General features: G+C 44.0%; 1 long non-coding RNA gene across 1 annotated transcript in view; it reads left to right on the forward strand.

Moving 5' to 3' along the window:
• Positions 1-24,438, forward strand: part of LOC116477448 (uncharacterized) — a 62,071-nt gene that overhangs the window by 14,250 nt on the left and 23,383 nt on the right. The window contains exon 2 of the long non-coding RNA XR_004250460.2: positions 13,677-13,853. This is a non-coding gene — a long non-coding RNA (uncharacterized LOC116477448). The remainder of the gene's footprint in view (positions 1-13,676; positions 13,854-24,438) is intronic.

Genomic DNA, 24,438 nt, shown 5'->3' on the forward strand with positions numbered 1-24,438 from the left:
CCATTTGACCCAGCCATCCCATTACTGGGTATATACCCAAAGGACTATAAATCATGCTGCTATAAAGACACATGCACACGTATGTTTATTGCGGCACTTTTCACAATGGCAAAGACTTAGAACCAACCCAAATGTCCAACAGCGATAGAGTGGATTAAGAAAACGTGGCACATATACACCATGGAATACTATGCAGCCATAAAAATGATGAGTTCATGTCCTTTGTAGGGACATGGATGAAACTGGAAAACATCATTCTCAGTAAACTATCGCAAGGACAAAAAACCAAACACCGCATGTTCTCACTCACAGGTGGGAACTGAACAATGAGAACTCATGGACACAGGAAGGGAAACATCACACTCCGGGGACTGTTGTGGGGTGGAGGGAGGGGGGAGGGACAGCATTAGGAGATAGACCTAATGCTAAATGACGAGTTAATGGGTGCAGCAAAACAACATGGCACTTGGATACATATGTAACAAACCTGCACATTGTGCACATGTACCCTAAAACCTAAAGTATAATAATAAAAAATAAAAAAATAAAAAAAGAATACCATGAAAAAAAAGAAGGAGGGAGGAGGCTACTTGTTTTTCATTCTTCTTTGCAGTTCCTGAAGGTCTGTACAGGAAAGTGGCATTCAGGATTCACATTCCACCATGTAGGCAAAGGCAACATCCAAGGCAGTGGTATTGGGATAGCACGGACCCTAGCAGAGCTATTCCCACTCCCATAGCCCTCAGACCTCTACCAGCTCAGATTTTCACACAAGAGAGAAATAAACCTTGTGTGTTGTTTAGACCATGTTATTTCGGCTTACGTTAAAGCAGCTGAAACAGTACGCTAACTAATAGAGAGATGATTATGTTTATGGCATAGCAGAATGTGGAGGTGGCCGGGAGAGAGTTTGGATAGAGGCACTATAGCCATAGAGATAGGCTGAGGTGGAGATGTCCATCTAAGAGTCATCTGGATGATAATGATGATTTAAACCATCTAATGAATGAGATTGCTAAGGGAAACACTGGTGAGAAAGGAGAAGGATTGCTAAGGGAAACATTGGTGCAAGAGGACCACAGAGAACGCTGACAGTGCATTTGGTAGGTGGAGGGAGGAAGAAAAGGAACAGAGATTGAGATGGAAATAGAGATAGATATGGAAAGGCAGTGAGTTACGAAGGAAACCAAGAAAGCAGAGGAAACTAACGAATGGCAGGGGAAGTAGGGCGAGTTTTTTTCCATGAGAAAGATTGGCCAACAATGGCAAATTCTGCAGAGAGATCACAGAGGATCAGAACTGAGAAAAGGTCATAGAGTTTGGGGAATTTGAGTTTACTTATGGCAGGAGGTGATCTAAAACAAGTCAAATTATGTTCAAAATAATCTGCTTTAAAAGACAGGACAGGCCGGGCGCGGTGGCTCAAGCCTGTAATCCCAGCACTTTGGGAGGCCGAGGCGGGCGGATCACGAGGTCAAGAGATCGAGACCATCCTGGCTAACAGGTGAAACCCCGTCTCTACTAAAAATACAAAAAATTAGCCGGGCGTGTTGGCGGGCGCCTGTAGTCCCAGCTACTCGGGAGGCTGAGGCAGGAGAATGGCGTGAACCCGGGAGGCGGAGCTTGCAGTGAGCCGAGATCGCGCCACTGCACTCCAGCCTGGGGGACAGAGCAAGACTCCGTCTCAAAAAAAAAAAAAAAAAAAAAAGACAGGACATTTTATAGTAAAATTTACAGATCAATCTAAAATTAATTTTTTAAAAGTAGGGAGCAAACAATTTATGTGTCTATCTTCCCCTCATGCTGTAGAGCTCAATCCTGCCTTCCTTTCTACTCCCCACCCAATATGAGTTGGAGTTAGTGACTGGCTTCCACAGGAAAGAACACAGAAAGGGCAAAAAAATAGTGACTTTACAGTTTAGAAACTTGACAAACACTACCTACTTCAACCAAGTGATGAAGGTCAACCGCAGCAGTGATAAGTCACATGGATATAATGCACCCCCTGATATGATGTGATGAGAAGAGCAATTCAGCTCGGTGGTAGGCTTTCTCCAAGCCCATAACCCCAGTTTAAACAGGAGAAAAACATCAGACATACTCAAATTGAAGGACATTCCACAACATAACTGACCAGTACCCTTCAAAACTGCCAAGGTCATGAAAAACAAGGAAGGACAGAGAACCTGTCACAGACCAGCGACTAAGGAGATATGATGACTAGGTGCCATGGAGCACCCTAGATGGGATCCTAAAACAGAAAAAAAAAAAGATCAATAATGGAAAAACTGACGCAATTCAAATAAAATCTGGACTTTAGTTGACAGTATTGTGCCAATGTTAATTTTTTAGTTTTGACAAATATTTCATGGGTATGTGAGATGTTAACAAAGAGCAAACTGGATGAAAGATATACTCTCTCTACTTACTATCTTTGTAACTTTTATGGAAATCTAAAATTATTGCAAGATGAAAAGTGTATTTTTTAAAAAGTATAAGGCAAGGGCAGAGCTTTGTGATAGTGACTTCCAGGAATAAGCAAGGTGGAAACAGAAAATATCTTCCCCACCCTTCCCCTCCTCCTTCTCCCTAAGAAAAGTTTTTCCATTAGTCCATTATTACGGTACAATGGAATGTTCAATTTCACACTGCGGGTGACATTCCATGCCAACTAGAATAGTTAATGCAACTTTACATTTATGACTCTGCTTGGGTGTGAATTATTGTGTTTATGAAAATCTCCATATTAATGTCTGATTGTAAATCATTCTGCCGGCTCCTTTTATTAATAGCTCAATTCCCACTACTCACTGCTGCAAGCCATTCAAATTACCGCAACTGTACAGGAAAGGGGCTGCTTTGCATTTATTTACCGTCTACATCCAACCATCCTGGGCTTTGCTCTAAAGCCCCATCCTCTGAACTGCTCAAGTCAGTTGTTTTTGACTGGGTTTCTTTGTTGGTGAGTTTGAGCAGCTTCTCTGAGAAGTAGCATTTCTTACTCTATGTCCCTACATTTTCCGCTCTTTAGAAATACTCACTGGAAAGTGGCTTTGGCATGGATTCTGAAGTTAGACAGATTTGGGTTCAAATCGATGATCTTAGTCAGTCATTTAATCTCTCTGAGCCCGTTTTCTCAGTGGGAATCATAACACATGCCTTGTAGAGCAGTATGAAAATTAAATATGATGTATGTAAAGTTGTTAGTACAGTTCCTGGCACATAGAAAGTGCTCAAGGGTCCTTTTGTTATGGTAATCATACCAACAATAATGCTAACAATATTAATAGCGGATATAGTAGAAAGGATTTGAGGCTGGCATCTGGAAGGCCTGCGTTCTGGTTCCAGTTTTTCTACATACTAGAAAGATGATCTTTGGAAAGTCGCTTCAAATCTCTGGTCTTCTCCTAGCTGTCTCATCTGTAAAATGGGGAAGCAGCCTTTCGTAGAGCCTTCCAGGGCTCCAGAATGGGTAGTCCCACCTGAGAGGTGTGTCCACCTTTATTCCTGCTTCCACCCCTTCCCCCGTCCCCGACCCCACTGCCAGTTCTTTTTCCTTGGGTCGGACAGTGCCTCATTGGAGGTGACAGAGTCTTCAGGAAGGGGCCAGACCGGGCTTTCTCGTGCTTCCTCGTAGAACGGCTCAAATCAGACCCCACACCTCAGCCCCCTTACTGGCAGAAGGGTAAATATGAAATATCAGCAGGCGAGGAGGTTTTTTATGCTTCTGTAAATCATTAAAGTGGCCAATATTTTCCTTTGCTGCACTTCTCTCACCTCACAATATTTTTTTTCCTGCAGTGAAATCCATTCCCCTGGCCTGGAAATGTGGGCACTTCATAGAAAATCTTTAGCTTGTACCAGCACAAATGGATGGGTCTTATTTCCTGTCTGCAGCTCATGGTGTTGCAAAGGCATTGCCAAAAACTATTGACTGAGACATAAAAGCAAAAAATGGATGGAAATGAATGTGGGCACGTTCACATGTACATTTACAAACATGATCAAGTCCATACTTAAAGAAAAAGATTCCACAAAGTTACCTCCTAATTCATAGCCCATGCTCAGGACCTCTTCTTCATGGGAGAAAGAAAAGGGGGGTATTACCAGGCAATGTGATTTGATAAGCCAGGGAAGGCCCTACGCCCCTAATATTTCCCCCCGATCCTTGTGCTCTGATGTTGGATATGGCATTACTAGAGATCTATCCACTGTGTAATTTTAAACATACAAAGAGAAAAACATGTTGAACTCTCCGGGATTCTCTTTTAATATGATACTTCCTAATAACACTTGTACTTTATGGTTTTAAAATGACTTGGTATTTTGGTATATATAATGTCACAGATGATCTTCACAGCAAATTTGAGAGTGAACTCCCATTGTATAGACGATGAAACTGAGGTCCACAGGGATGGGGTGACTTATTAAACATCACATAAATAGGGACTAAGACAGCTGGGCTCAAGCACAGTCTCTTAAATCTGGTCCCAACATTCTTTCCACTCTATCACATTGCCTCCTGGGAGTATCATGAAATAGATAATTAACCTCACCAGTGAGGCTTCTTTCTGATCAGAGGGCTCCTGGTCTGTGTGGGGGAAAAAAAAAAAAAAAAAAAAAAGCAATGGAGCCTGAGCAGCAGGGAAAAGGGGGCATTGACAGAGAGGGGGGTGCACAGCCCTTTGTAGGGGTACAAATGTCGCTCACTTCATTTACACCCACCCTGTCTGCAGAGTCCAACAGAATAGTCAGGAGTCCCTGAGTTTGGGCATTCCGCTACGTCAAATCCACCTGCACCATTTATTTACTCCGTGTGTGACCTATTTGTGCCCCCATTTCTTTGTCTTTGGAAATGGAATGATTATATTAATCCCACTGGGTACTGTGAAGATCACTGAGGTATAACAGATAATGCAAAGAAGGCACTTCCTCCCTCCCTTCCTCTCTCTTGCTCCCTCCCTCTCTTTCCTTCTTTCATTCCCTCCTTGCTTCCGTCCCTTCTTTCCCTCTTTTCTTTCCCCCTTCCCTTCCTCCTTCCTCTCCCCCTACTTCCTTCCTCACCTCTTTCCTTGCTTCCTTCCTTCTTTCCCTACTTCTTTCCCTCCTTCGTTCTGTCTCTCCTTCCCTCCCTCCCTCGTTCTTTCCTTTCTTCCTTCCCTTTCTTCCCTCCTTTATTCCTTCTTTTCCTTCTATCATGCCTTTCCTCTGTTCTTTTTGCACTATTTGGTAGCTTGGAACCCAAATAATCTGAATCACCTCATTCGAGGAGCTGAAACTGTCCGATGTCCCTCTCCTCCCTGGGCAGCATGCACCAGTCTTGTCCTCTGGGTGGTGTAGTCCATGGGGCCACAGCTCTCACAGGCAGAAGCCTGTAGGCCAGGCCCATGTATGGGCATTCAGCACTGGCTACACGAATTCAAATTGAGGGACTTCCTGGACATCCTCTCATCTGCGACAGACCAAACAACCTCCCAGTGCCTCGCCTGCTGTGGGTGAGGCCTCCTTCCCAGGCTCAGGCCTTTAGGCTCTGCCCAAGCACTGCCCCTTGCTTCCTCCGTCGTAAGTAAACTCCCCAGAAGAGGAATCCTAGTGCCTGGTGCTAAAGAACCCCCAAAACAGAGGCGGGCTTGGAGTCGACACAGTTCCTTTGGTGGCGGGGCCGGGCAGCTCAGGCCTGGCACCATGATGCCTTGCTCAGCGCTGGGTGCCGCCTTGGCCCTTCCCCTGGCCCCGAGCTTAGATTTTCCCCACCCTCTTCCTGACTTCCCACTTCCATCCCACTCTCAGCGCCACCTCCACCCCATCACATCCCCCTTCCCTGGACAGCACGGATTCTCCAGAGGTATGGGGACAGCGGCTGTTTTATTTTTGTTCCTCCTTAGATGTTCTGTTTGTTGAGCGAATTGTTTTCTTCCTGGCTCCGAGCTGGCGGCTGACACGGCTCACCCGCGCTAATTAGCTAAGCCAGCTGGTGCGCTGGTAAGGTTTTTCTGTGCTCCTCGGTATGTGTTGCTTTTTTTAAACATGATCAATACCCTCTCCGGCTGGGCTCCCTCACACACTCCCTATTGTTCTCCTGTTTGCATTGTGCCCGAGTCCTGGTCAAGGACTCGGGGAGCCTCAGAAGACACTTTTCCCAAGCTTTTCCCGAGGCTGGCGTTCAGCCTGGAGCCGGGTAGAGACCGCGCAGCAGATGTGGCTCGACCCCCTGCTCCGCGCCTACAGCTTGCAGTGATTTTCCGTAGCTGTGGACAGTGCCCCAGGAAGCCCACATGGATGCCAGACAGTCGGGTAAACATGAGAAATTGCTGTGTGGCTCCGGGGCAGATTGCCTTCCCTCTCTGAGCCTCTGCTTCTTTCTTGGTAAAAGAAGTCAGTTCCCAGTTCCAGTGTGAGTCTCCTTCATACTATGATTCTCAAAGGTTTCAAAGGGCATCCGGAGGTGGAGGCTTTCCCCGTGAGTAGGGGTACAAGGTCACAAACAGGACCTTGTTCACTCCTGCTGCAGTCCCGGAGTTAAACAATATAGACCTTTGCCAAGTGAGCTCCGGAAGAGGCCACAACAAGACAGGGGTGGGCTGAAGGCCTGACCCCCCTCCTCCAGCTGGTGCTGTCCTCCCCACAGTTCCCTGGAGTCTGCCTGCTTATTTTGTGCAAGAGACATAAGAAGATTCTCTGAAGCTCTCCCTTCCCCACTGTCGTTCAGCTGTAGTGACTGGGAACCCACAAAGTGCACTGCAGAGAAGATAGCTCCCACACGTTTTTAATATGTATGTATATATTTTGTATATATAGAGTTGACCATTGAACAATACGGAGGTTGGGGCATCAACCCCATATGCCATCAAAAATCCACATATAACTTTAAACTCTCATGGAACTTCACTACGAAGAGCCTATTCTTGATTGAATGCCTTCCCAATAACATAGTCAGTTAGCACGTATTTTGTGTGTGTATTATATACTGTATTCTTACAATAAAGTAAGCTAAAGAAAGAATGCTATTAAGAAAATAATAATGAAGAGAAAATGTATTTACTATTCATTAAGTGGAAATGGATCATCATAAAGGTCTTCATCTTCAATGTCTTCATGTTGACTAGGCTGAGGAGGAGGAGGAAGAGGAGGCGTTTGTCTTGCTGTCTCAGGGTAGCTAAGACAGAAGAAAATCCATGTATAAATGGGCCCACACAGCTCACAGCTCAAGCCCTTATTGTTCAAGGGTCAACTCTGTGTGTGTGTGGGGGGGGGGGGGGGGTGTAAATATAAAGTTTTTTTGGTAAACAGATGCTAGTTCAAATATGATTTTATTCACAACTCATTCTGGGGTTTAGATTTTTCCTGCTGCCTTCTTTGGATTAATAATGTCTTTTGAAAATCTCTGACATACCAGGGGCTGCAGAGATTTTCTGGTTCCTCTCTAAGCTAATGAAAATTTCTTTCTATTTTCAAAAAGAAAAATGGTGATAATAACAACTCATCTTCATTGATAACTTAGTGTGTGCTGGACATCATGCCAAACATGTAACATAAGCTATTTTAGTAATCCTTGTGATATGTGTATGTCATCCTTATTTTGCAAAAGCTCAGAGAGGTTAAGGAACCTGTCTAAGACCACACAGGTAGCAAGGAGGGAAGCACAGAAGCAGGTCCTGGCCATTCTCTTCATAGCTTCAGAGAACCTTCTCTCCTGCACCTTCTCCTTGGTCCCTGGTTTTAATGTTTGGCACCACTGACTGCCAAGAAATCCATCATATCTGGTAATGACATGGAAGAGTGGAGACAGGACACTGGCCTCAAGGCCAAGTCCATCTTTCCAGCCCTGACTCTATGACCTCCTGCCAAAACAAACAAACAAACAGAAAAAGAAAAAAAAACTTAAAGCTTTCCAAGCATCTTTTATCCTCTTCACAAAATTACTATAAAAATGAAGAAGATAATATTCATGAAAATGCTCTGAAAATTATAAAGCACTCTAGGAATATTTAGTATCATGTTTCGTTTTGACACTGGCCAAGCCAGAGACCAGAGTTACCTCTACGCATGGAATAAGTTCCCTCATCCCTTAGCAATGCCTGCATCTCCTCCATCAGCCCTGCCGCTGCAACGGAGGTGTAAGTGTTAAGCTTCCCCTGGCACCGATCTCTGCAGCAATCTCCAACTCCTTTCCTCTCGAGGCTCCCTCTGGACTTAGAGGAGGCCGGAATGGCTGAGTCAGCTGCATTTCCTTCTGTCTCAGGGCTCCCTTAAACCTGTTACTGAAATTGGCTCCGTGGTACCTGCAGGTTTGCTTGCCATCCAGCAAGTCCCCTGGGGTGGCCCCATTAATCACATTTGCTCTCTTTCCCCTCTCCGGCTGGCTCTGAGGACAGCAGGTAGGTGTGTGGAGCCTCTGTGTGTGTAGGTGTGCGTATGAATTCATTTGTCCCCTGGGAGCAGCTGGAGACTAAGTTTCCCTGCAATAAAAGTGAGTTAGTTGCTTCTTTCCTGATAACCATAATCCATTCCACTTCTTCCAAGGAAATGACAGGCCCCCGGGTGATGTATCCCCATGACTGGGAGAAATCGGCTATTTTAGTCCTCTTCGAACACGGAGCAAGTTCTTGGAGCTGTCCTGCGGCAGCCTGCCAGGCCCTTCTGCTATTAAGAACACCCTCTTCTAGTTTGTTCCCTGGTTTCTGGGCCCCCACAATGATCTATATGAGTTTCAGAGCTCAGGAGACTCCCTGCACTGCTCTGCCTGCAAGCTGGGCCATTCTTAGAGGTGGAATATACCAGAGCTTTTCAAATGGCTCCACCCAGCAAAGTTCCCTCTGGCAGAGGAGCCTGAGAGTGTCCTCGTGGGAGGCTGGGGGCAGCGCCTGAAGCAGCCCCACCACAGCACATCTCTTTGAAGTCTTATGTTTTATCTCAGGAATTCACGTGAATTCTGCATTCTATTCCATAATACATATGTTTGTTTTAATACAAAAATGTTTTAACCCCAAATCTTCAAGTAAAATCAATGCCCCAGGAAGATATAACTTGTTTATTGTATACCTTTAAACTGCCTAGTTTGCCACTGCATGCCCCCAGGTGTATAAGTACTCTAGTTAGAGAAGCAGTTGCAATAAGGGCAACAACCAAAAAAGTGTAAGTCTTCACAGCTTCCCCTCCCCAGTCTTCTGGAAAAGATCTAAGTCTATCTGCTTAGTTGTCATGTCTGTTGTTCTGGACACTAGAAGAATGGGGAGAGATGAAGAATTGAGGAAGATGCAGAGGCAATACTGATCCACAATGTCTGGAAGCTTCAAAATGCTTGTTGAATGAATATTTTTCCTTCCTGCTTTAGCTCAGTCTCATCATCAAGAATCAAATCCTAATCAGACAGTCTTTGTCTCAGTTCCTAACCCTACTCCAGCAGGTTATGAAGGTTAACAGCACGGACATCTTTATTATTTATCTGTATTTCATTTGTACCAGCCTTGGAGAATGAAAGGTACCTTCCTTCTGAGATAGGTTGTTCTTAGCCGATATGACCCTGAGAAATTTGGGAGAAAACAACAGTTTTTTTGGTTTTGTTTTGTTTTGTTTTCATTCTAATTGTCTCAAGGGGAAGGCCATTTAAGAAGAAAACTTATATTGGGATTGAGTACACCAAAGAAGAGAAGTCCAGGGACTTTAGAAAACAAAAATGGGGAGAATCCATTTGGCTGAGAGGAAGCCTTTTGGCTGATTCAGAGGATTTAATCTGGATTGGACAAGTAGATCTACCTGATCACTGGAGAAAGTCCCCAGAGGCCAGACGACTCTACTTAAAACAATTCAGAGGCATCTCTGCCCAGAGGTGGGGGCCTGTCCAGGTGACACGCTGAAGCTTCCTCTGCTTCCCTCGCTCTGTCTCCACTACCCAGGATAGTCCCCAAAAGGTACAACTATAGGCGAGATAAACGATCGGGTGCAATGGCACAACCTAATATAATATTTGCAGTATTTCTCAGACAGTCAAGGGAAACATCCAGCTCTGTGATTTCGCTTGATACAATAAAGCCAAACCTTCATCACACAAACATACAAGGAAGCCAAGAGCGAGAGAGCTGTAAACATCTCAGAGCAGCTCTGCAGACAGCCCCGTATGGAGACACATTTCAATGGGGGTGGCAGGGGTGGGGAGTAAAGATGAAGCTTGCCAAGTCACAGGCACTCTGATTTGCAGAGAGCGTAGCGTGGATATTTCAAATCATTTCCTTTTCGTTAGTACCTAATCTCCCAGCTGTTCTCCGAGCATTGGCTCAAATGCTGGGAAACAGCCTCAAATGTAAAAGCCACAGGGCTCCTTTAAATTATGTTGTCTTGCTACACTGATATGTCATGTCAACCCAAACTTGTGGTGTACAGCTTCTGGGAGAAGGCAATTTTGTCTGATGATGAATTTAAAGGAAAACGAGCCATTTTTATCAAGGTCACTTAAAATTAAAACAGTTTCAGTCTGGTCCTATGTGAGGATTTTGATGTACTGGAGGGAGGTTATTTCACAGCTACTGTCCCTGATCTCTCCTGCATCTCTCTGGGCTCTGGGGTCTGAAGAGACTAGGAGCTGATGGGGAAGTAGAGCCCTCTTGCTTCAAGGAAGTAGAGTCGATGTCTAGCACCAGAGCCCCAGATGGAACTTTGTCCCATTCACATTAATTGAATCCAGTGCTTTGAATTCTTACATATGCCTGTTCATATAAATTAACTCATTTGGCCACATGAAGCACATTGTATTGTCCCCACGTTTTTTTCTGCTGTGGAAACTGAGGCTCAAATGGGTGAAGCAACTTGCCCAAAGATCCTATGCTAAAATGCTACAAAACCAGGATTGGAATGAAGGCTTCCAATGTCAAAGCTTGGGCTCTTTCTATTCCAACAGGAGTTCTCATTCTACATTCATGTATTCATTTACTCCTTTATTTACATGCTCAACAAACATGCATCGGGCATCTACTGTGTGCCAGGCACTAGGGACACAAGGATGACTTACACATAGTCCCTGCACTAAAACATTGCAGAATCTAGCGGAACTCACAGTCTAGTCTTGCAATATTTATTCAACAAATATTTAACATTTAGTAGAACAAACAGCTGGCCTGATTGAACAGAGTTCTTAAGCAGCTGTTTTCATGTCCCATAGTTGTCCTCGCTATTGTTTTAGAAGTGAGTGGGTGGCATCCCGTTCCCCTTACTCAGCAGGCAATGCTAACTATGGTCCATGCCCAGGAAGGCCTTGTCTCTGATTCATGAGGTCATGAGCCTTAGACATTGTATTTTTTAGAAGCTCTGCAGATGCAGTCATTACCAGCTGAAAACCCAAGCTTTGGGGTTTCACAAACCCAAGCTTTAGGGAGGCACATTCCTTTGGGGATGTAAGTGTAATTTTGCTTTCCTGATTTTCATATTTTATTTGGGGCCTGGAAAATTAATAAAGTAGATTTTCCCCCATGTTTCATTATTTCTTGGATTATTATATCAAGCAGACCCTCAGTCCTACACTAGACATTAGCAGGCTAATGTTGCACGTTTGTCAGCAGTTGAGAATCACTCCTTTGAAACTACCATTATTTAATTGGCTGAATATTCATCATAGCTCCTTCCCTACCCCATTTTCCCTTCTGAAGACACCCTCTAAAGCAGTGATCCCCGACCTTTCAGGCATCGGTGGCTGGTTTGTCAGTCCAAGACAAACCAGTGGAAGACAAATTTTCCATGGATCCAGGTGGCAGGGGGTGGTTTTGGGGTGAAACTGTTCCACCTCAGATCATCAGGCATTAGTTAGGTTCTCATAAGGAGCATGCAACCTAGATCCCTCACATGCACAGTTAACAATGGAATTTGCGCTCCTATAAGACTCTGACAGGAGGCAGAGCTCAGGCAGCAACGCTTGCTCATCACTCATCTCCTGCTGTGCGGCCTGGTCCCTAGCAGGCCATGGACTGGGGACCCTGCTATAAAGGACTTTATCCTTCACCTCCCACTACTTTGGAAAATGTCATTGATGCTGCCTCCTAGCCTCCCCTAGCAGCTGTGTTCATTCGGTGGTGCCACACCTTTGCCACAACTCTGCACCTGTTCTCTGTCCCCTTGCATCATTTTTGTGCCACTCAGGCCACTCTCACCTGGTGAACACTCACCAGTACTGTAGGCCCTCTTTATTCAGGCATGATTCCTCAAACCCAAGGCCAAGCTTAGCTCAGGGGGAGGTCAGAAAACTTTCTGAGACCAGGATAATAATGAAAAGAAAAAGAAAAAAAGGATAATGGTGAAAATGTTCTCTTTTTTCACTCCATGCACACATATTTTGATGCTTAGGATCATTTATTCCAGGCCTTCTGCATTCATCTCCACCTTCTCTTCCTCCTCTTTTTCCTTTTTAATTCTACCCATCACTTAATCCAAAACAAAATCGTCTGAAAATAAAAACAGAATCTAGGAAATATAAGTCCAATGACTTTGTTCATTGCTTTTATTTTGTAGCCAATACAAGTGAAGCCAGAAAGGGAAAGTGCTTTTCCCAAAGGCACACAGCCTCCCAGTGTCAGTAGCTAGAACTGGAGCCCAGAGTGTCTGAGTTACGACCTTGTGTTTGTGTCAAGCCCTATCCTGAACACACTCCTCCAGATGGCAGAGGCTGCCAGCTCCCTCTCACGCCACTCAGACAAATACCAGGACAACTTCCGTGGTAGAACCAAGTAGCAGACAAGTCCCATGGTGGGTCAGGCCTGAAGTGCAGCCAGGCAGCCAGCAGAGTGTCAGCCAGCTGGCCAGGGGGTCATTAGCATTCAGGAAATATGACAAGCTTCTGCTCCCTGTCTACCGCCATGCAGCATGTGTCACATGACATGACAAGAGTGGCCCTGGTTTAAGAAGGGAATCAAAGGTAGGGCCATCCCCACAGCTGCAGGTTAATAGTGGACGAATTACACACTTGGAAAACAGTCTTCCCCTCGATGCATTATCTGGGCCATTTCAAAGCCCTTTGTCTGGGCTAAGCTGGCTGTCAGTGATGTTTGCAGGCCGGGGACTTGCCGAAAAGATGTATTTTCTGACAGGGAGAAGGTCACCTGGGCAAAGGCCATTACCATGTGCTTCAGTCAGGTCGGAATTTCCCAGATCCCGGTCGATGTGGTCTCAGGGCATTACTCAAGCATTGGGATTAGAGCACTGGCCAAGAAAATGCTCTTCAAATTGTTCGACAAGTTACATGCCATGGGAAAGTCACTCTCTCGTTTACCCTCAGTTACCCAATGCTTAAAGCTGGGCCCTGGGGTCGGAAGACTTCTGGAGGTCAGAATAGGGAGCTCAGCAGATGGGGGTGCTGCTGAGGGGTGGGCTGTGTGAGGGAAGCTGGGTTAAAGACAGAGACTGAACTCCAGCTCCAGTTTGGCCCTGAACTCACTGAATAACTGAGTAGGTCACTGGGTGTCCTGGGTCTCAGTTTACTCATCTATAAAGTGGGACTAAAAATACTTACTGACAGACACCTTTGGTACATTATACACAACAGATGTAAAAAGTCTGAAAACTTAAAAGTGATATTGTCTTCTGAATGTAATTTCAGGAAATAAAAGCCCTTCTTTATCAGTCCTTTAAATGTGTATGGGTGAAACAAAATAAGTTATAATTAATAGGGGTGTCCAATATTTTCACTTCTCTAGGCCACATTGGAAGAAGAAGAATTATCTTGGGCCACACAAACAAAATACACTAATGAGCTGTATTAAAGCTGATGAGCGAGGGAGAGGAGCCAAGATGGCCGAATAGGAACGACACCAGTCTACAGCTCCCAGCATGAGTGACGCAGAAGACAGATGATTTCTGCATTTCCAACTGAGGTACCGGGTTCATCTCACTGGGGAGTGCCAGACAGTAGGTGCAGGACGGGGTGCAGCACACCGTGCATGAGCAAAAGCAAGGCGAGGCATCACCTCACCTGGGAAGCACAAGGGGTCAGGGAATTCCCTTTCCTAGTCAAAGAAAGGGGTGACAGACGGCACCTGGAAAATCGGGTCACTCCCACCCTAATACTGTGCTTTTCCAACCTGCTTAAAAAATGGCACACCAGGAGATTATATCCCACACCTGGCTCGGCAGGTCCTACACCCACGGAGTCTCGCTCATTGCCAGCACAGCAGTCCGAGATCAAACTGCAAGGCAGCAGGGAGGCTGGGGGAGAGGCGCCCGCCACTGCCAAGTTAGTTGTTTCATTAGGTAAACAAAGCAGCCAGGAAGCTCTAACTGGGTGGAGCCCACCACAGCTCAAGGAGGCCCGCCTGCCTCTGTAGGCTCCACCTCTGGGGGCAGGGCACAGACACACAAAAAGACAGCAGTAACCTCTGCAGACTTAAATGTCCCTCTCTGACAGCTTTGAAGAGAGTAGTGGTTCTCCCAGCATGCAGCTTGAGATCTGAGAACGGGCAGACTGCCTTCTCAAGTGGGTCCCTGACCCCCGAGTAGCCTAACTGGGAGGCACCCTTCAGTAGGGGTGGACTGACACCTCACACGGCTGGGTACTCCTCTGAGACAAAACTTCCAGAGGAACAATCAGGCAGCAGCATTTGCAGTTCACCAATATCCGCTGTTCTGCAGCCACTGCTGCTGGTACCCAGGCAAACAGGGTCTGGAGTGGACCTCTAGCAAACTCCAACAGACCTGCAGCTGAGGGTCCTGACTGTTAGAAGGAAAACTAACAAACAGAAAGGACAGCCACACCAAAAACCCATCTGTATGTCACCATCATCAAAGACCAAAGGTAGATAAAACCACGAAGATGGGAAAAAAACAGAGCAGAAAAACTGGAAACTCTAAAAATCAGAGCACCTCTCCTTCTCCAAAGGAATGCAGCTCCTCACCAGCAATGGAACAAAGCTGGATGCAGAATGACTTTGACAAGCTGAGAGAAGAAGGCTTCAGACGATCAAACTACTCTGAGCTACAGGAGGAAATTCTAACCAATGGCAAAGAAGTTAAAAGCTTTGAAAAAAAATTAGACAAATGGATAACTAGAGTAACCAACACAGAGAAGTCCTTAAAGGACCTGATGGAGCTGAAAACCAAGGCATGAGAGCTACGTGACGAATGCAGAAGCCTCAGTAGCCGATGTCATCAACTGGAAGAAAGGGTATCAGTGATGGAAGATGAAATGAATGAAATGAAGCAAGAAGAGAAGTTCAGAGAAAAAAGAATAAAAAGAAACAAACAAAGCCTCCAAGAAATATGGGACTATGTGAAAAGACCAAATCTACATCTCACTGGCGTACCTGAAAGTGATGGGGAGAATGGAACCAGGTTGGAAAACACTCTGAAGGATATTATCCAGGAGAATTTCCCCAGTCTAGCAAGGCAGGCCAACACTAAAATTCAGGAAAAACAGAGAATGCCACAAAGATACTCCTCCAGAAGAGCAACTCTAAGACACATAATTGTCAGATTCACCAAAGTTGAAATGAAGGAAAAAATGTTAAGAAAAGCCAGAGAGAAAGGTCGGATTACCCACAAAGGGAAGTCCATCAGACTAACAGCTGATCTCTCACCAGAAACTCTACAAGCCAGAAGAGAGTGGGGGCTGATATTCAACATTCTTAAAGAAAAGAATTTTCAACCCAGAATTTCATACTCAGCCAAACCAAGCATCATAAGTGAAGGAGAAATAAAATACTTTACAGACAAGCAAATGCTGAGAGATTTTGTCACCACCAGGCCTGCCCTAAAAGAGCTCCTGAAGGAAGCACTAAACATTAAACATAGAAAGGAACAACTGGTACCAGCCACTGCAAAAATATGCCAAATTGTAAAGACCATCAAGGCTAGGAAGAAACTGCATCAACTAACGAGAAAAATAACCAGCTAACATCAAAATGACAGGATCAAATTCACATATAACAATATTAACTTTAAATGTAAATGGGCTAAATGCTCCAATTAAAAGACATAGACAGGCAAATTGGATAAAGAGTCAAGACCCATCAGTGTGCTGTATTCAGGAAACCAATCTCATGTGCAGAGACACATATAAGCTCAAAATAAGGGGATGGAGGAAGATCTACCAAGCAAATGGAAAACAAAAAAAGGCAGGGGTTGCAATCTTAGTCTCTGATAAAACAGACTTTAAACCAACAAAGATCAAAAGAGACAAAGAAGACCATTACATAATGGTAAAGGGATCAATTCAACAAGAAAAGCTAACTATCCTAAATATATATGCACCCAATACAGGAGCACCCAGATTCATAAAGCAAGTCCTTAGTGACCTACAAAGAGACTTAGACTCCCACACAATAATAATGGGAGACTTTAACACCCCACTGTCAACATTAGACAGATCAAGGAGACAGAAAGTAAACAAGGATAACCAGGAATTGAACTCAGCTCTGCACCAAGTGGACCTAATAGACATCTACAGAACTCTCCACCCCAAATCAACAGAATATACATTCTTTTCAGCACTACACCACACCTACTCCAAAATTGACCACATAGTTGGAAGTAAAGCACTCCTCAGCAAATGTAAAAGAACAGAAATTACAACAAACTTTCTCTCAGACCACAGTGCAATCAAACTAGAACTCAGGATTAAGAAACTCACTCAAAACCACTCAACTGCATGGAAACGAAACAACCTGCTCCTGAATGACTACTGGGTACATAATGAAATGAAGGCAGAAATAAAGATGTTCTTTGAAACCAACGAGAACAAAGACACAACATACCAGAAGCCATGGGAGACATTCAAAGCAGTGTGTAGAGGGAAATTTATAGCACTAAATGCCCACAAGTGAAAGCAGGAACGATCTAAAACTGACACCCTAACATCACAATTAAAAGAACTAGTAAAGCAAGAGCAAACATATTCGAAAGCTACCAGAAGGCAAGAAATAACTAAGATCAGAGCAGAATTGAAGGAAATAGAGACACAAAAAACCCTTCAAAAAATTAATGAATCCAGGAGCTGGTTTTTTTTGAAAAGGTCAACAAAATTGATAGACCGCTAGCAAGACTAATAAAGAAGAAAAGAGAGAAGAATCAAATAGACACAATATAAAATGATAAAAGGGATATCACCACTGATCCCACATAAATAGAAACTACCATCAGAGAATACTATAAAAAACTCTATGCAAATAAACTAGAAAATATAGAAGAAATGGATAAATTCCTTGACACATACATCCTTCCAAGACTAAACCAGGAGGAATTTGAATCTCTGAATAGACCAATAAAACGCTCTGAAATTTAGGCAATAATCAATAGCTTACCAACCAAAAACAGTCCAGGACCAGATGGATTCACAGCCAAATTCTACCAGAGGTACAAAGAGGAGCTGGTACCATTCTTTCTGAAACTATTCCAATCAATAGAAAAAGAGGGAATCCTGCCTAACTCATTTTATGAGGCCAGCATCATCCTGATACCAAAGCCCGGCAGAGACACAACTAAAAGAGAGAATTTTAGACCAATATCCTTGATGAACATTGATGCAAAAATCCTCAATAAAATACTGGCAAACCGAATCCAGCAGCACATCAAAAAGCTTATCCACCATGATCAAGTGGGCTTCATCCCTGGGATGCAAGGTTGGTTCAACATACGCAAATCAATAAATGTAATCCAGCATATAAACAGAACCAAAGACAAAAACGACAAGATTATCTTAATAGATGCAGAAAAGGCCTTTGAAAAATTCAACAACCCTTCATGCTAAAAACTCTCAATAAATTAGGTATTGATGGGACGTATCTCAAAATACTAAGAGCTATCTATGACAAACCCACAGCCAATATCATACTGAATGGGCAAAAACTAGAAGCATTCCCTTTGAAAATGGGCACAAGACAGGGATGCCCTCTCTCACCACTCCTATTCAACATGGTGTTAGAAGTTCTGGCCAGGGCAATCAGGCAGGAGAAGGAAATAAAGGGTATTCAATTAGGAAAAGAGGAAGTCAAATTGTCCCTGTTTGCAGATGACATGATTGTATATCCAGAAAACCCCACTCTCAGCCCAAAATCTCCTCAAGCTGATAAGCAACTTCAGCAAAGTCTCAGGATACAAAATCAATGTACAAAAATCACAAGCATTCTTATACACCAATAACAGACAAAGAGAGAGCCAAATCATCAGTGAACTCCTATTCACAATTGCTTCAAAGAGAATAAAATACCTACGAATCCAACTTACAAGGGATGTGAAGGACCTCTTCAAGGAGAACTACAAACCACTGCTCAATGAAATAAAAGAGGATACAAACAAATGGAAGAATATTCCATGCTCATGGGTAGGAAGAATCAATACCATGAAAATGGCCATACTGCCCAAGGTAATTTATAGATTCAATGCCATCTCCATCAAGCTATCAATGACTTTCTTCACAGAATTGGAAAAAACTACTTTAAAGTTCACATGGAACTAAAAAAGAGCCCGCATCACCAAGTCAAACCTAAGCCAAAAGAACAAAGCTGGAGGCATCATGCTACCTGACTTCAAACTACACTACAAGGCTACAGTAACCAAAACAGCATGGTACTGGTACCAAAACAGAGATATAGACCAATGGAACAGAACAGAGCCCTCAGAAATAATGCCACATATCTACAACTATCTGATCTTTGACAAACCTGACAAAAACAAGCAACGGGGAATTTAATAAATGGTGCTGGGAAAACTGGCTAGCCATATGTAGAAAGCTGAAACTGGATCCCTTCCTTACACCTTATACAAAAATTAATTCAAGATGGAATAAAGACTTACATGTTAGACCTAAAACCATAAAAACCCTAGAAGAAAACCTAGGCAATACCATTCAGGACACAGATATGGGCAAGGACTTCGTGTCTAAAACACCAAAAGCAATGGCAACAAAAGCCAAAATTGACAAATGGGATCTAATTAAACTCAAGAGCTTCTGCACAGCAAAAGAAACTACCATCAGAGTGAACAGGCAACCTACACAATGGGAGACAATTTTTGCAACCTACTCATCTGACAAAGGGCTAATATCCAGAATCTGCAATGAACTCAAACAAATTTATAGGAAAAAAACAAACAACCCCATCAAAAAGTGGGCGAAGGATATGAACAGACACTTCTCAAAAGAAGACATTTATGCAGCCAAAAAACACATGAAAAAATGCCCATCATCACTGGCCATCAGAGAAATGCAAATCAAAACCACAATGAGATACCATCTCATACCAGTTAGAATGGCCATCATTAAAAAGTCAGCAAACAACAGGTGCTGGAGAGGATGTGGAGAAATAGGAACACTTTTACACTGTTGGTGGGACTGTAAACTAGTTCAACCATTGTGGAAATCAGTGTGGCGATTCCTCAGGGATCTAGAACTAGAAATGCCATTTGACCCAGCCATCCCATTACTGGGTATATACCCAAAGGACTATAAATCATGCTGCTATAAAGACACATGCACATGTATGTTTATTGTGGCAGTATTCACAATAGCAAAGACTTGGAACCAACCCAAATGTCCAACAACGATAGACTGGATTAAGAAAATGTGGCACATATACACCATGGAATACTATGCAGCCATAAAAAAGGATGAGTTCATGTCCTTTGTAGGGACATGGATGAAACTGGAAAACATCATTCTCAGCAAACTATGGCAAGGACAAAAAATCAAACACCGCATGTTCTCACTCATAGGTGGGAATTGAACAGTGAGAACATATGGACACAGGAAGGGGAACATCACACACTGGGGACTGTTGTGGAGTGGGGATAGGGGGGAGGGATAGCATTAGGAGATAGACCTAATGCTAAATGTCGAGTTAATGGGTGCAGCACACCAACGTAACACATGTATACATATGTAACAAACCTGCACGTTGTGCACATGTACCCTAAAACTTAAAGTATAATAATAATAAAATAAAATATAAAAAAATGGAGATGTATAATAGCAAAAGAAACTCCCCCACAAAAAAAAAAAAAAAAAAAAGCTGATGAGCTAAGCAAATATACCTCATAATGTTTTAAGAAAGTTTATGAATTTGTGTTGGGCCACATTCAAAGCCGCCCTAAGCCACATGTGGCCCCAAACTGCAGGTTGGACAAACTTGGGTTTTAATCAGTCCTCCCAGCAATCTCACCAAATTAGTGTGAGTAAAAATAATTCAGACAAAGCTGAGAACTATGAGCTTTGCTTTCAGGTGATCATTCCCAGGTACTGGCCCAGTTTTGGGAAACAGTCCATCTTGCCCATCCCATCTGCTCTGAGATGTGTGTTCCAAATGCAAGTTGACCCCAAAATCTAGCCCTGATTTTGAATGGTAGTGGAGTTGGGCTAACTGACCTGTAAGATTTTTTGGTGCCAAAATGCTGCAAACCCGTGATTTTGTGGTTCAATATTAGACCCTTGATCATACAGATGTAATGAACTGCATCTGCTCTGAGAGATTTGAAATTGACTGGCTCATTAAACACCTTACAAAACACACTTGGGAACAGAGAATGCTCTGCTTTGTCCAGGATTTGTGTCCACAGGGGATAGTGGGACTCAGGTGAGAAGTGCACGCGCCACCAGGTTTTTACAACCGGCCCTTTGTTCATCATGACCCTACCTACCTAAGCCAGACCTACTGAGCTCCACCTGCCCACGAAGGTGGACAAATGCTCACGATATGCACAGCGCTGCTCCCTCATCTTCCCCACTCCTCAGCCAGCTCCACTTTGACCCAGTTCTCCAGTTCTCATCCAGTTTCTGTGACTCCAGTCACCCCTTCACTGACATATCCCTTGTTTCTTGATGGCTACGCCAGCCTCAGGCCCTCAGCTCTCCTTCAAGATCCCGGTCTTGGATTCATCCCACCGGCAGTGTCTTCCCAGCCTGCCTCGGTGGCAATATGAGGGGTACAGCCTCTCCTTGCCCACCACAAAGCTGTTTATCTAGGCCCAAGTTATTTCTGCCATTGCTTTCTGTGGTGTTAAGGTCCTGAGAGAGGCATGAGCTCCTTGGATTCTGAATGCCATGATACCATCACATCATGGAATCTTCTGGCAGGAAGAGCCTTTGGATCTCATCCTGTTCATAGTAGGAGCCTTTCTCCTAACAAACCATCATGCAGAACTACAAGACATGAACTAGATATTTTAAAAGGTGGGGGCTTCTCTGGTAGAAACAGATTCCTAAGTTCCATCCACTTATCCCACAGCCCATGCAGGGAGCAGGGGTATCCTTAGAGACCTAGCTAAGGATAAACCATTGATCTCATCCAACCTCTTGAAGACACAGAAAGGTGAAGTGACTTTTACTGTGTCACACAGCTGTAAGTAGTAGTGCTGAGATTAATAGCTAAGGCACTCACCTTCTAAGTCAGTATTTTTCCCTATACTTCATCTGTATCATCATCATCTTCATCTTTATTTTCATCACAGTATTCCTCAGCCTTTAATAAACATTGTCCACTAAACCAGCTTCCTTTTGTTGCTGTTGCTAACTTTGGACATGATCCATTGAGCCTACCGTAGTGTCTCTTCTAGTGATTCAGAGCCCAGGAAGGAGACAAAAATGGTATAGCTAGGAAGAAATCCAGATTGAGAGACAGAAGATCTGAACAGGGCCTCACTTTCCTTATCTGCAAAGTGGGAGGAACACCATCCACTTCGAAGATTCATTTGGAGAACCCAGTAAAGTGGCATCCACTGCAGTGCTTGGTGCTGTGCCACAGTGGGTGTGCCATGAAAATGCATTCCATTTGAATGGGAGACCTGCAGGGAACCAGTCTGAGGAGCCTTTGCTTTGCCTGAGTGGACCCAGCATTTCCAGCAAAATAAACTCAGCTTATTTCCTCTGCATTAACATCGCCTTCTTTGGCTCCTTCTGTGGCCTTAGCTGAAAAATAAATAAATAAACATGCGACAGAGTGAGAGGTGGGGAACGGATGTGGCAAAAGACAAAGAAAGAAAGAGAGAGGAAGATTCATTTCTGGGCAGAATTTATACCTTTTTGGCTTTTTCAAAGGTAAATGAATAGATTGTTGTTGTTTTTCAGCCTGCCGCTGAGAGTGTGCATGCGCCTCTGTTATGTATAGACTCTTTTAAAGGCTTCTGGAAGCAATCCCTAACATTTTCTATAGGTGCAGACAGATAATTGAATGCTTTCAAAGACCACTGTGAGGCAGGGAAAGTTCAATTTTGCCGTGTGCTGGTGCTTGCATTGACGGAGCGCCCCGTGTGTGTGTATTCTCAGGAAGTTGAATTTCTTTTTTGCTTTCCTTCCCACTACTGCCCCTTCACCCCTTGTTCTGCCCCTACCTCTGATGAAGCACTTAGAGAGAGGACAAGAAACAATATATAATCGCCCCAAAGTCACACCAAATAAACACAGCAAAAGCTCCCAGCCGCTTCTCTGGCTGCGAATGAAAAGCACTGCCTCCTGGCTCCGGGGCCTGACGGACAGGGGGCCTTTCTGCTCAGCTATTATTAGAGCCGATGTGGCAGAAGCCCAGGCAGCTCTGGGCGGTGGGGGGTTCTTGTTTTAATTTGTTGCCTGTGCAGGCAGAACAAAGCGACATAGGGAGAGAGGATGGGGGAATTTCCTCCTGCTGCTATTTCGCCACACGACAGCCATACCGTGTGTGTGTGTGTGTGTGTGTGTGTGTGTGTGTGCGCGTGCACATGCATGAACTGGAGATGTCTGTGTGCAGTGCACGTATGTGTCGGGGGGACATGGACTGGAGATGCCCATGTGCCATGCATTCGTGTGTGTGTGTGTACATATGTGCATGTGTACATGCAGAGGCCAAGCTCTGAGTGTGCCCATTGTGTAGAACAAGAATATCTGCATGCAGCCAGTGCTATGTTCCCTTTAGGGCATGAAGGAAAGATGCACAGGGGGTTGAGATAAGGAGGTAAAGAAAGCCCACCCCTCCAGATTCATGGCAGATTCAAGTAACCTTGACCATCAATATGTGCAAATGATATCTAGTTTCGTTCTCACAACTACCCTTTCAAAAACGTCTTTCTCATTTTATAGATGAAGAAACGGAGGCTCAAGAGATATTCAGTGAATTACCCAAAGCTTAGTTCAACCGGCTCTAATTACAGTACAATTTCTGCTATATTTGGTGTGTTCTAGTGAGTTGTAGGGTAAAGCAGAAAGAGAATTTCTTAAGGTTTCAGATCCAGGCAGTGGGGAAGGAAGATTCAGCAGGGTTGCTCTTTGTGATGGATGGGGAAGGGCAGCAGGTATAGTGCCCCTCCTGGTTTAGGGAAAGGGATGGCCCAGACGTTTCATGCCATCTCTGTAATGTCTCCACTGCTGATGATACTAACAGCCACCTAAAGAGGGACATTGTGCCTCCTGTGTGCCAGGCACTGGACTAGAGCCCTAGGTACCTGTTCTCCTATCTTCATGCTGTGCACCAGAGAATGTAACTCACCTGCTCAAGGTGAGCAACTAATAAACGGCTGGGCCAGGATGTTAACTGAGGCTCCTTCCTTAAGGCTTTATCTTCTACAGGGGTATGGAGAGGGAAACTCTCTCCTTGGGTTAAGAGCACACTACCAAATACCTAGGAATCCAACTTACAAGGGATGTGAAGGACCTCTTCAAAGAGAACTACAAACCACTGCTCAATGAAATAAAAGAGGATACAAACAAATGGAAGAACATTCCACGCTCATGGGTTGGAAGAATCAATATCATGAAAATGGCCATACTGCCCAAGGTAATTTATAGATTCAATGCCATCCCCATCAAGCTACCAATGACTTTCTTCACAGAATTGGAAAAAACTACTTTAAAGTTCATATGGAACCAAAAAAGAGCCCGCATCGCCAAGTCAATCCTAAGCCAAAAGAACAAAGCTGGAGGCATCACGCTACCTGACTTCAAACTATACGACAAGTCTACAGTAACCAAAACAGCATGGTACTGGTACCAGAACAGAGCCCTCAGAAATAATGCCACATATCTACAACTATCTAATCTTTGACAAACCTGACAAAAACAAGCAACAGGGAATTTAATAAATGGTGCTGGGAAAACTGGCTAGCCATATGTAGAAAGCTGAAACTGGATCCCTTCCTTACACCTTATACAAAAATTAATTCAAGATGGAATAAAGACTTACATGTTAGACCTAAAACCATAAAAACCCTAGAAGAAAACCTAGGCAATACCATTCAGGACATAGGCATGGGCAAGGACTTCGTGTCTAAAACACCAAAAGCAATGGCAACAAAAGCCAAAATTGACAAATGGGATCTAATTAAACTCAAGAGCTTCTGCACAGCAAAAGAAACTACCATCAGAGTGAACAGGCAACCTACAGAATGGGAGACAATTTTTGCAACCTACTCATCTGACAAAGGGCTAATATCCAGAATCTACAATGAACTCAAACAAATTTACAAGAAAAAAACAACCACATCAAAAAGTGGGCGAAGGATATGAACAGA

The sequence above is a fragment of the Hylobates moloch genome, unplaced genomic scaffold, assembly GCF_009828535.3.
Source record: "Hylobates moloch isolate HMO894 unplaced genomic scaffold, HMol_V3 SCAFFOLD_11, whole genome shotgun sequence".
Lineage (NCBI taxonomy): Eukaryota > Metazoa > Chordata > Mammalia > Primates > Hylobatidae > Hylobates > Hylobates moloch.